Below are 13555 nucleotides of genomic sequence, written 5' to 3'. Positions count from 1 at the left end.
ATATGGGTTGTATCATAAACTTCGTGAACCATACATTTTAGAGATTTTGGATTCTATTATATTTCTCTGAAAAATACTGTTTTATTTATTTATTTATTTATTTATTTATTTAAATCCTCACCTGAGGACATTTTTTCCATTGCTTTTCAGAAAAAGTGGAAGGTAGAGAAACATTGATATGAGAGAGACACATTGATTGGTTGCCTCCTGCGCAAGCCCCGACTGGGACCAGGGATCGAGCCTGCAACCGAGGTATGTGCCCTTGACCAGACTTGAACCCGGGACCCTTCAGTCCGTGGGTCGATGCTCCAACCACTGAGCCAAACCAGCTAGGGCTGATTTTTTTTCTTTTTAAAGGAAGACAGTTAACATGGCTAGACTTAAGCTCCCCACCCTCACCCCCTGCAATGGATAGCAGTAGAAATCTAAGTTCTTAACCAGGCTGCTTTGAGTTTGCCTTGCTTATGTCTGGTTACAGGATCAACCAGAGGTTTGGGCAGTTTTACACAGAACTTTTGGATCCCCCTCTCCAGTTCTCCTTTCTAGGATCCTCCCCTCACTTTCTATCTGCTTTAGTCACTCTACACTTAGCTCTCTTATTTTTTCAGCCAGTAAGACCGCCGGGTAAGCCAGCAAGGCTGTGGGTTTTCCATTTAAGTTTAGCTGCCCTGCTTGGCAGGACAGAGCCTGTCCTCAAGCAAAAAGCCATTAACAACAGGAAATGAACCCAAAGGTTTTCCCTCCCAGGCATCAACCTCCTCTGGTGTCTTTCTGGGTTTTCTTTTTCTCTGCAGTGCCTTCAGTAGTTGTGCAGTGTCCTTTTGTTCAGTTTATAATGATCTGTAAAGAATTAGTTCAGAATTGGCTAGTCTTTCATTCCCAGGAGCCTCATTCTATAAATATTTGATGCAATGTTTATTTTTTTAAAATATTTTTAAATGTAATTTTTAAAAATGCAGACTGTTGTTGAATACCAAATTATAATAGAAACATTTCAGTTTTTCTGCCAAGCAAATTTTTTTTGCAAGGAACCTACAGTAAAACTTGTGACATTTAAATGGTTGCCTGGTGCACTTTGAACCATGTGCCCTTTGCTTCTCCTGTATATGAATCAATGTTCTTGAAACTCTGCAAGCACAACACAGTACATAATTAACATGGAGACTGAAGCTACTTTAACAAATTGCCAGCCTTAATTCCAGTTCCAAAGTTTTATGTCCACCAAACAACAGTGTTTTCACAAGAGTGTTTTAAATTTAGGAATAAATCTATAGAAATACAATAATATTTCTATTTTATTATTGGGGTTCCTTTGATAAAAAGGGTCCCACTTCCTAAAAGTTTGAAAACTACTGCTTGACATCATCGCTCCCTGGTTTCTTTTCTTCAGGCCAAGAAGTGTTCCCACTGTGGCAGCAGTTGTCCTGCACCTTCTGTATTCTTGGGGGAGAGCTGCTACAGAGGTGTGTCTCAGCTTGAGACTTACATATTTAATGTGGAGGTGCAAGTGACTGGTACAAGTATCTTGACTGGGACTTGGATGATAAAGAGATTTGCTTTGAAGGTATGCCTTCCTCACAGAGCCGAAGCCTGGGCATTTATGTGCCAAAACACAATAGCTCTCTGTTGTGAATTTTTGCATGTATCTTTCTAAACTCTGCCTCCCCCCCCCATCCTTGCACTTGTGATCTGACTAATTAGCTTCAAATACAGCACCGTGATTAAAGTGGCAAATTGGTAGATGTGTTACCATGGAGAAAAATTAAGAAAATATGCCCTTTGAGAGTCATTTAAAACCTACCAACTGGTACTTTCCATGAAGTGACATTTAAAAGCATTTAATATTCTAGGAGGTGCTTCAATTGTTCTGGCCTAAAACAAGTTTAAATAGAAGTCAAGCAATTTGAGAGCATGTGGCCTGCACATCCTGAAAATGCAAGTGTAAGTTAACATTTACATGGTAAGAAGTTGCCTTTCGTGTGTATGTGATGGTGGCTCAAAATGTACCTCTGCCCTTTTGAAATCAAGTCTACAATCTTGATAATTAAGTTAGGGTGTCAACTCACAGCTCCTTTGAAATGTCTTTTAATATTTCAAGGACCTAGGCATTCACTTGATTAGCTAGTTAGAGAGTTACAGGGACCTGCGCCTGGAGGTCTGGGGCCAAGAATAGCACAGTGAGTGAGTCACTGATGGGTAAGCTGGATAATTCCCCTTGAGAGCCCCTGATTGCTCCCTCCCGGGAGCGCCCCCACATGGCAGCAGCTCTGTCCCAGGCTGTCCTGGCCACCTGGCTCTCTCCATTGGGGCCTGGCACAGCATTGTTGGGGCTCCAACCAGCCCTGTGCCCTTTCTTTCCCTGGTCCTGGGTGGCTCTCATGCCACTCTGATGTAAGTCGCCTTCCACTTGCGTCACATTCCCATTATCCTCATGGTGGCAGTCATCCTCACACCCCTATCACTGTCACCATCCACCAGCGCTTCCAGCTTGTGGCTCCCTCCTCTCCTCCACCCCCATGCCCCACCCCCTCACCTGCTTCCATTTCCTGCCTGGCTGGACCTGCCACACTGGGCTTTCGAGGCAACACTAGGGGTGTAGAAGTCCAAGGAAGTTAGTGAGGGGTGAGCCCTGTCAGAAACTGCTGTAAAATGCATCTAAGCTGAAATGCCCCTGAACGTCAGGATAGGCACCAGGCCAGGTGTCCCCTGAACTGCCTTACCAGGCGAGACACCACCCACATCAGAGTTGCCTGAGCTGCATGTAAAATGCAGATTTCTGGGTTCCATCTCAAACCTACTGAATTAAATCTTGAACCTGGGACCCTGGAGTGTGCAGATCATTCCATAACTTGGAGTAATCCTTGGGAACACCAGAGTTTAAGAAACACCACCTAGCGCTTGACTTTGCATGGTTGCCAGAAGCCCAGAGATGCCACCTGCACTGATCCGGGCTGTGCGTCAGCCAGCTGAGCACCAAACGGACTGGCTGCTGGGCCACAGCCTGCAGGTCTCCATCACTCTAGTGCCTGGCTCGTGGCAGTTGAGCACCCCTGGTGCCCACACAGGTGAGCTATGACCTGGTCCTTTCCATCTTCGGACTTCAGGTGCAGGGATGCAGAATTGCCATCTTTAATTTCTCACCTGGTGGCCCAAGTCCATGTTCCTGCCAGGGCAGCTCTCCCTTCATTTCCAAGCCCATCTGCTGATCCGCCTCCCCCAACTCAATCGTTCATGTTGGTGGGTTTCGGCTGCACAAAGCACCGGGCAGATTTTATGGTCCTGGAGCAGATGGTTTACAAACTCCTTTCAGCTCCTGTCCTCAGTACCAAGGAGGGAAAATGTCGGGCCCTGATCTTTGCTGTCCCCAAAGTGGGCTGCCTCCATCGATGCCAGCGTTGGTCTTGCCCTGGCTGGAGTGGGATCTGAGTCTCCTGCAGCAGGGACCGCGGCAGGAACGGGGCTGGCGTGACGCCCTGCAGCCCGGGACCCGAGGGCTTCTCGTGGGTGCCGTCAGCACACACTCTTAAGAGTTCCCGTGTCCTCCGAGGCCCTTCCTTCCTCCCCTGACTTCTCCCTGGTGTGTTTGCTGAAGGGTTTTCTCCCAGTTCGGTTGCTCCTGGTTTCTCCTCCCCAGGCAGCTGAGATGGACACGCAACAAATAGCTGGCTGCGCCGGGAGAGGCTGCACCAGGGGCCGTGAAAGAAAGCGAAGCGCTTCATTGATTTTCTTGGGGTCACTCACTTTACAAAGATGCTTTTGTTGGGGGCCGGCAGTGGTCTGTCACCCTGCGCAGCAGGGAAGGAAGGTTCCTCTCCCTCACATATAGACACACTGTGGAGCTGACTGGTTCGCCTCGGGTGTTCCCTAGGGTGTCCTTTCCCAGTTAACTGACTTTAAATGGCAAACAATAAACATTCTCGGGTTAGCCCCATACCTGGTAATCATGGTCATCTGCCCTCTGCTAAGATACCCTGGTGTCTTATACCCTGGTGGGCCCTTGACCTCCTATGAAAAAGCCCCGTGTCTGGTTCAGCCTGGTGGCCCAGGACAGCACAGAGGACCACGTGGCTGGCGGCCTGGAGCTGAGCCTGCCCACCCTCCTCCGCCTGACCCGCTGGACTCGTTCCCAGCCACACACTGAACCAGGGAGCAGCACCGTCTATTCTGAGGCCCTTGAAAGAAATTTGGAAAGTAGGTTGGCACCAATGTCTCCCTCAGGACTCTGGGGCAGAAGGTGGGGCTCCCTGTGTTCAGATTCCTTAGTGGGTATTAAGTAGGAAAAGTGAGAGTTCAGCCAAGGGGAGGAGGGGGAGATGCCACCCGTCTATGGCCTGGGGCCACCAACACAGGGGCCAGGGTGAAGCCAGCATCCCATGGATCAAGCAGAAAATGACCCCATGATTGGCCCTAATTGGCGAGGGCAGTTGGTGCCTGACACTCGGCTCCCTTGACGGACACGTGACAGAACAAGGCGTCCCTGCATCCCCCAGGGTTGGAGAGCGCCGTCCACAGCAGCTGAAGAAACAAGTGCCGCTGGGCAGCTGGAGCAGGCCGCTGACCAGCAGCCAGACAGCGGACAGCTCAGGCTCGGGTGCTGGGTCTCGGCCTGGCCCCTGCTGGGAGCGAGGCCAAAGGCCTGCATTTCATTTCCTGTTTGGAAGCAGGTTTGGGCTTCGAGGTCAGAGAAGGGTGGCAGGGGTGGCAACTGCCCTGAGGTTGCGGCTCTGCCTGGCATCGTGCTGACACGACCGCATTTGCCCTCTGACTTCATTCACAAGGCGATTCGATGAATCGGGAACTGTCATCTGTTCCCTAGGAGAGGAAACTGAGACCAGTCATCGCCCGGGGTCTCAGAACTGAGGTCAAGGCCAGGCCTTCCCGACTGGACTCGGCTCCTCCCACTTCAGCAGCCCACCCATCCCAGGCCTGGGGTGGGGAGAGAGGGGGGACACTTCTCAGGGGATTCCGGGTCGTCGGTGGTCAGCTTGCAGGCCTCCCCACCGCTTGCCAAGCTGAGGCAGGGCTGTGAGCGGAAGGTGGTGGGTTGGGCCCAAATGAACTCCCACGAGTAGGTGAGCTTAATACAAGTGGCAATATGGCCTCTTAATGGCAGGCTGCAGGGGTAGCCAAAGAGGCCTGCTGGCCCCCTGATTTTTACTAAAAGCAAATTGGTAATGTTCAGAGAACTTTTACTGCTTCTCAGAAACTGTCCCTGACTTCCCACCCCATCTATGAATTCACCTTGGACCTCAGTGGTTGAAGTAATGTTCAAGGTGGGTAGGGGGCCATCTGCCATCTCACTTAGTTTTTTAGAAAAGCTCACACCCAATGGAATCATCCTGGCATCCAAGCTGCCTTGTCAAAATGTCCCTTTTTGTTTCCTGCCAGGCTTGAGAAGCGGTGTCAGGGAGGCAGGAAGCTGGGCGTGGTCTGTCTGACCTGCCTGGGAAAAGGGTGTCTGCTCAGCCTGGCCCTTCTGTGGGTGACATCTATCTCTGTGTGACGTGTGTGCTGCTCACAGCCTGTCACAGGCCACCTTTGTGCTGGGTGGTACTGACTGTCTGCCATGGCACATGGATGGAGAGGGAGACAGGAAGGTGGATGTTTGGAGAACAGACTCAGTACTGGACTGGAGGGGGAGGTGGGTATGTCAGGAAACAGGAGACTGGATGACCTGAGCAGGCCTGGGGGTCTCAGGAAGTGAAGTTCAGCAGACAGACCTTATGGACAGAGAGAAGCAGGGTCGGTCTGCCTGATGGGAGACATGGGGATGGTAAAATCTTGCTCGATGCCCCTGGATACCACACCCAGAGCCTGCCAGCCCTCCCTGGGCAGGAGAGACAAGGTAGGCAAGGTGCAGGCCCTGGAACTGACTGAGGGTCTTACATGGAGGAGAGGGTGGGGAATCACCCTGGGGAGGCGCTGCAGGGTGGGGTTCAGCCTCTTTGGTCTCCGCAGTGATCCCAGGCTGTGCCAGCCCTGGCATTTGTACCCTGAAAACTAAAGCAGATTTTGGAAATCTGCTTTTGAAGAAATTGCTTCGACTCCCCTGAGGCTCCTGAAGAAGTCAGGTCTGTTCTGAGTTCTGGGCCTGTGGTTCTGAAAAGACTTTACATAAGGATCAGAGGCCTCCTATACAGTAAAGAGCAACTGAAATGCAAAGCTGTGATCCTGTATTCCTTCGGCCAGCCTGTCGAGGGCATCCAGCGAGGTACAGAACCTTAATACCCTGGACCTGGATGTAAGGAGACTCCTGGCCGCCGCCTCCTCCAGCAAATGTTGCTGAGGTGCTAAGAAACCTCTTTGAGAAGGCCCCTCCCTGGGCTTCTGTGGGAACACACCGCCCTCCAGTGGCCAGATGATTGTTTCTCTCAAGACCAGCTTCACGTGCATTTGCTCAGCTCACTGGTTCACTCACCCATTTGTTCTTTTCATTCTTTCCTTAAACAAATACGTGTTTCTCATGCACCGCTATTGAGAGCAAATTGGTACCCAGCTTTGAAGGGCAATTAGCAAACACCTATCAACGTTTAAACTTACGTGCCCGTGATGGAACAAGTCCATATTTAGAAACATGCCCAAGGCCTACTGACTTTCCAAAAGTGTTACAACAGTATTACTGAGCCCACACTCTCTTCCAGAACTCTGCCACTCCAGGTCAAGAGGTGGGTTCTATCTCCCGCCCCCTCCTGAAAGCTGGGTGAGATTTTGGGGTTGCCTGGCTGCATGTCTGACTTCTGGGTCTAGGTCTTAAAAGTCAGTGAGCCTAGATCTCTCTTAGAATGCCACTTCTGGGGCTCAGCCATTATATTATGAGGAAGCCTAGGCCACATGCAAGAGCCTGGGTCTAGCTAAGGTCTCAGCCAACAGCCTGCATCACTTGCCAGCCCTGTGAGTGGGCCAGACATCCAAGGGTTCCAGCCCTGCCACCAGCTGTTTCAGCCCATGCCCAGTAGAGCAGAGAGCATCCACCTCTGCTGAGCCCTGCCTGCCAAACCTGCAGATTTCAACGTCATTTTAGGTGTCTCAGATGTGGGGTAATTTGTTACACAGCTTCAGTAACTGAGAGAGGTATTTTAGTAATTGACATATATTTCAGGGTTATTTGCACATATGCAAAAATTTTATGTCCCCATGTGACATAGTCACCAGCATTGTTTGAAAAAAACAAAAGATGGGATACATCCTCCTGTTCTGTCAACATAATATTAAGTTATAGTATAGATGCAATGGAATATTCTGCAACCTTACCAAGAATGAGGATTTTTAAATGAATCAATATAATCTTCAAGATACCTTGTTAAAGTGAAAAAAAATGAGCAGAAAACTGTGCACATGTGCTATTCATTAGATAAAAGAAGAAAAATAATGTCTTTATTTATATGTGCATAAAATATTTCTGAAAATTTGCTAAAGAAAAGAATAGCATTACCTTGGGGGAGGGCCCCCGGTTTTCTCTGGGGAAGAGGGCGGAGGGGTCTCTATTGCATACCCTTGTAGTCCCCACAAATTTCATAACCAAGTGAATGTTCACCGATCTTAAAAACTGGCATTTTTAAATTGTTGACAGTATTACAGTTGTCTTCCATTTTCTCCCTTTCTGCCCCCTTCACCCAACACCCAACATTTTTAAATGTACGAAGCCTTTCTGATGTGCTAGACATGGTGACACGGAGATGAAGGACATAGCTCCTGCCCACCATTATAAAATGGATCTTGTCGCTCCACTGTCCTGGAGGCAGAGTGAAGCCCCTGGAAACAGGCTGCTGGGGCTCAGGTCCTGGGTCTGCCCTGTGACCTGGGGCAAGTTATTTGAGTGACCAATTCTTTAGTTTCCCCCTCTGTGCAGGGGGGAGTAATAGGGCTAATCTCAAAGTGTTGTTGAGTTTGGGGAAATTGGCTATTGATCAATTCAGATTTTCTATTTAATTTAAGCATTTAAAATTTTTATAGAAATGTGTTTGCTTCGTCTTCTATTTTTACTTTATCTTTTTGTTTATTTGAATCTCCCCTCTCTTTTCTTGATTAGTCGTACTGCTTACTGGCTTGTCTATATTAGGAGTCTTTTCAAAGAATCAGTTACTTGGTTTTTCAGCTTCTCTCTTTTTGTTTCAGTCCCCATTTATTTCTGCCTTTCTCTCTCTTTGTGCTTGTTACTTGTGTGTGTTATTCTTACTCTTTTGGGAGCTTATTGAATTAGAACTTAACTCTTGTCTTCTAATAAACGTATTTAAAATTAATTGCGCATCTAGCCCTAGCCGGCTTGGCTCAGGGGTTAGAGCATCCGCCTGCGGACTGGAGGGTCCCGGGTGTGGTTGCGGCCAACCTCATTTGCGGGCTCAATCCCCCACCCTGGTCGGGGTGCGTAAGGGAAGCAACCAATCTATGTGTCTCTCTCACATCGATGTTTCTTGCTCTCTACCTTCCACTCTCCCTGAAAAGCAATGGAAAAAATACCCTGGGGTGAGGAATAAAAAACAAAATGTTGGCTGGCATGGCCCAGTGGCTGGACATCAACCTGTGATCCAGGAGATGGAGGGTTGTTTCCGCTTTGGGGCCGGTGCCCCTGTTGAGGCCTTAATCCCCAGCAGGGGGCGTGCGGGAGGCAGCCCATCACTGACTCTCATCATTGATGTTTCTGTCTCTCTCTCCCTCTCCGTTCCTCTCTCTGAAATCAATAAAGACATATATATTTTTAAAAGCATTTTAAAAAATGTTAAAAAATAAATAAAATTAATTTTGCATCTAAATATTTTCGCTTTCTTCTATGTGTTTTGACATCTGGTCATTCAATTGCAAATATTTAATTATTTCATTTACTTCTTTTTTATTCCAAAGATTATTTAGTCACATTATGTTTTGTTTTTAGTTTTCAGTCACACGGGATTTTATAAATCGATCCTTTAATATTGATTTATTTTATTTTACATAAGGTTGGAGAAGATATTCTGAAGGATGCTGATTCTTTACAATGCATTGAGGCTTCCTCTGTGGCCTTATGTGTAGCCTGTGTGTGTGAAGGTTTTGTGTGCAGCTGTAAGCAATGTGTATTCTTTCTCTGTTATCTAATTGACCAAGCTTATCAGGCACATTAATCACATCTTCCACACATTTCATTATAATCTGTCTGCTTGTTATATCAGTTTCAAAAAGAATATTTAAAAATCTCTAACTCAATTATTGATTCTCTTTTTATTTATAATATTTTTTCCTTTTCCTGATTTTTAAAATCTTGGTTTTAAAACAGTTTGATACAATTGCTACCCTTGTTTTCTTTTGTTTTATATTTGTCTGGGATATATTCAATAATTTTAAAAAAACTTTCTGTATCTTTTGTGTTAAATATTTTACATGCACATGTACATACTCACATATATGTATATATTCATATCACTTGAATAATGGCAGCTTTATTTCTTCTTTTCTAATCTTTATAACTGTAATGTCTTTTTCTTGCCTTACTATATTAATGGGTTACTATTATATATGGTGATTGCTGTAGATATGTTATTTTTTAAAAACCTTCAAAGGATACATATAGAGAGAATTCTGCTGTCTCTTCTTACAAGAGCACTAATCCCATCATGGGGGCACCACCCTCATGACCTCATCTAAACCCAATGATAGCCCAAAGGCCCCACTTTCTAATACTGTCGCATGGAATGGCAGGGCCTCAGCATCTGCATTTTGGAAGAATACGATTTGGTCCATAGCAATCCCTGTCTGACTTACATGTTCCTCTCCTCCTTCTACTTTAAATTATGTTTTATTTTTCTATTACAGTTGACATACAATATTATATTAGTTTCAATAATCCAGTGATTAGACATTACACAACTTAAGTGACCACCCCAATAAATCTAGTACTCATCTGATACTATCCATAGTTATTACAATATTATTGACTATTCTTTTTTTTTAACCTCATAAAATGGTACTGTTTCATGTAGTCAATGTCCTTAGAGATTTATCCCAATACTTATCATTATTTTTGCTCCTCTTTGTTTTGTGTGTTTCAGACCTTCCACTTGGGGTCATTTTGGATTTTTCCTAAAGTATATTATTTTAGAATTTTCTTTAGTGAAGATCTGCTGATGGTAAAACTCTTATGCTCATTTGAAAATATCTTTATTCCACACTCTTTTCCAGTCACCAAGTGACTGTCTCTTATCTCCAAAGGGACCCCCCCCCCCACACACACACACACTGCTCTGTGCCCTGGAGCCCTAACTCTGCCAGCAATGTTCCTGCCTTAGCCAGAGGCTACTTGTTTGGCTCTGCTGGGGGGGCTCTATCAGTCAGGGTCCAACCAGGAGACAGAAACTATACTAGTTATTTTAACAGGGATATTCTAATATAAAGAATTATTAAGCCCTGGCCCATGTTGCTCAGTAGTTCGAGCATCAGTCCACTCATCAAAGGGTATTGGTTTCAATTCCTAGTCAAGGGCACATATCTTGGTTTCGGGTTTGCTCCCCACCCCCAGTCAGGGCGTGTGCAGGAGGCAACCCGTCAATGTGTCTCATATCAGTGTTTCTCTCTTTCTCCCTCCCTCTCCCTCCCTCCCTTCTACTCTCTCTGAAAAGCAATGGAAAAAAATATCCTCAGGTGAGGGTTAACAACAAGAAAAACAAGAATTATTAAGTGGAACAAGTCAAGGTGGTTAATTACTAACAGGGGTCAAGAGGACTCAAGGAGTCCAGAAATAGAAGGTGTCAAAGAATAGCCATGACTTCTAAGCTGAGCAAGAGTAGAAAATGAACTAAGGACTGAGAGGGACCCTCTCACGGGGCTGAGGCCTCTCCAGAGTGGATGGCTGCCTCGAGAACGCAGGCTGCTGGTGGCAAAAACCAACTAACCCTTGTGAGAGATTGTGGGCAGCCCCTGGAGGACGAGGGCAGGCTGGAGAGGATCCACAGAAGCGCCCTGGCCTGGCTAGAGAGTACAGACGAGGTGGGCTGCCCTCTAGAAACAGCCCACTGTGGGTAGCCGGTGTGGGTGGGCCAGGGCTGGTCTGCAGAGGTGAGAAAGCAAAAGACCCAGCAGAGCCATCCAGTATTGAAGGCAAAGTCAGGGGACTGACCCTGCCCGACTTTAAGACTCACTCTAACGCTGCAGTCATCGAGAGAGTGTGGCCTGGGGGAAAGAACAGACAAATAGACAGAAGTGCTCTGCCAGCACCTGGGGTGCAGGGTCATGGAGGTAACTCGATGGAAAGTGAAGGGCCCTCAAGGGCCCTGACCTTGGACAGAGCTCTCCTTATCTGCCTGTCACTGACTGCACGACCCTGGGCAGGTCACTTTTCATTTCAGAGCCTCAGTTTTCTTATCTGTAAAGTGGTGAGAATGATACTACTGTGAGCACCAGTGAACCTAAATTCAGTGACAATGGAGGGTCTTGCAAATGCCAGCAGTAGCTTTAGCACAGCTGCTGTGCTGGTGATGAGCTCAGGCTGATGCATGGACCTTTCTGGGAAGCTAACTCATGGGAAGTTCAGAGGCTGTCCACCGGGTGTCAGTGGTGCCTCAGAGCTTCCCTGTGTCTGGATGTGTTGGAAAGGACTAGGATGAGGTATTGTCAGGCCCAGAGGCCCTCAGCATGCCTGCAGGGGAGGTCCGGCCACGGTGCCTGGGGCCCTCCCACCTGCCCTCAAGTTACCTGGCTTCCCTGTTCCCTGCCAGCCCATCAGCTGAGCGTTTTAAGTGAACAGCAGATGATTAGGGTGATTCAACCTAAAACTTCTGCTTCCCCAGGCTATTTCTGCTTGAAGATTTGCTCTTCCCACCCAATGGCCATGGTCTCAGCCTAGGGAATGCAAGACTGGGAATGGAAGATTCTGGGAGCTCCGGGTCTCCAAGGAGCTTCGCTGTGGCCAGATCTGCTCCTCCTTCTGCCACAGAGCACCAACCGACTGGACAGCGCTGAAGCAGAGGGTCCACGACCTACCTGCCAGCCCGCCAAGTGACCGCCTGTGGTGTGAGAGCAGTGATCCTTCTGAAGGAAGGGCCCCATAGGGCTCCCTGGGGCCAGGACTCTGGAGTCCTATTTCTGTTTGGACTTTGGTAGCTGGTATGTGACATGAGCAACCCTCTTCCCACCACCCAGAGAAGTAGGTATGTAACACGGGGAGCCTGCGCAGGTGTCAACCATTGCCGGTCTCTTCATGTCCCCTGTGTCAGTCAGGCTTCTCCAGAGAAACAGAGTCAGTACAGCCTGGGCCAGTGGTTAGTGTCGGAGGAATGGTTAGTGTCGGAGGAATGGTTAGCACTGGAGGAATGGTCAGTGTTGGAGGGGTGCTTTGTACTGGTGGACTGGTTAGTGTTGGAGGACTGGTTAGTGTTGGAGGAATGGCTAGCACTGGAGGGGTGGTTTGCACTGGTGGACTGGTTAGCGTTGGAGGAATGTTTAGTATTGGAGGCTGGAAGAAGTCGGCTTTGAACTTATGAGACTAGCTTGACTTTCTGATAAGAGGATTGAGTTACTTGAGGAGAAATTATTAGTAATTCACCTATATTTTCTTCACTTAAGACTCCATCAATTCTCCAGTCCTGTAAAAGACCTTGGTTGTCTTTCTTCTCATCTTTAGATAATGTTGCGTGAAGACAGGAGCTGTGGCAGCCAGTGTCCAAGGAACGCTGGCAGACTCTCCGATGAGTTTGCAAGTAGGAGAAAATATCAGACCTTCCCAGGTCTTGACAAGAGCATTGCATTCACTGAGCCACTGAATTCATTAATCTTGCAGCTGCCTCCCTCTGGACTACTTATTATATAAGGAGGACAACAAATGTCCGTATTATTTAAGCCCCTTTAATTTGGGTAATCTCTTTAATGCAGCCAAATGCGTTTGTGGAAGATAGAGCAGATTGGCTCCGGCACCTTTCTTTCCTCTCCCCGAGAGTGTGCCTCATCTCGGCCAAAAGCCAGCTGCCAGAGGCTGCATTCCCCAAACTCCCTCAGGGTTTGCATGAGGATTTAGCTTCTGCCATCTAGAATTGCAAGACTTTGTAGGAGAAAGTGAGACAGAGACCACTATTCTCTTTCTGTGTCCCAGCAGGGTGGTGGGGCACTTAGAGTTTGTGCAGATATGGCAGCAGAGGTCCTGGCATCTGGCCCAGTTCCATGCGTTGTGGAGTCAGGGGTCACAGCAGAGCTGTGTGGAGCCAGCAGTTGTGGTGGCATCTTACCCACCCACCGGCTTCCTGTCGGGGGCAGAGCCAATAGCTTCTTCAGTGGGCAGCTTAGAACCCTCTTCCAGGAGAGTCCTGAAAGCACAGCCTGCTTCTCCAGCCCCTTTGAGTGATTTTATATGACAGCTAATAATAGCTCTTAATGAACTTCTGCTGAAATTAGCCAGCCCCGGTTCTGGTTCTTTGCAACTGAGCACTGAGTCATACACCACATAACGTACTGCGTTCTGACACAGAGCACGCCTGGGTCAGGGGTGGAGTCAGATGAAAAGTGGAGGTGACCCAGGCGTCCTGGCTCCCTCCTCCCTCCCCACCCCTTCACTCCTTCCCACTGCCAAGGGAAACAAACACGGATTCTGTCAGATGCA

This window comes from Miniopterus schreibersii, assembly GCF_964146895.1.
Source record: "Miniopterus schreibersii genome assembly, chromosome: 2".
Taxonomy (NCBI): domain Eukaryota; kingdom Metazoa; phylum Chordata; class Mammalia; order Chiroptera; family Miniopteridae; genus Miniopterus; species Miniopterus schreibersii.
This window is presented reverse-complemented; position numbering follows the sequence as displayed.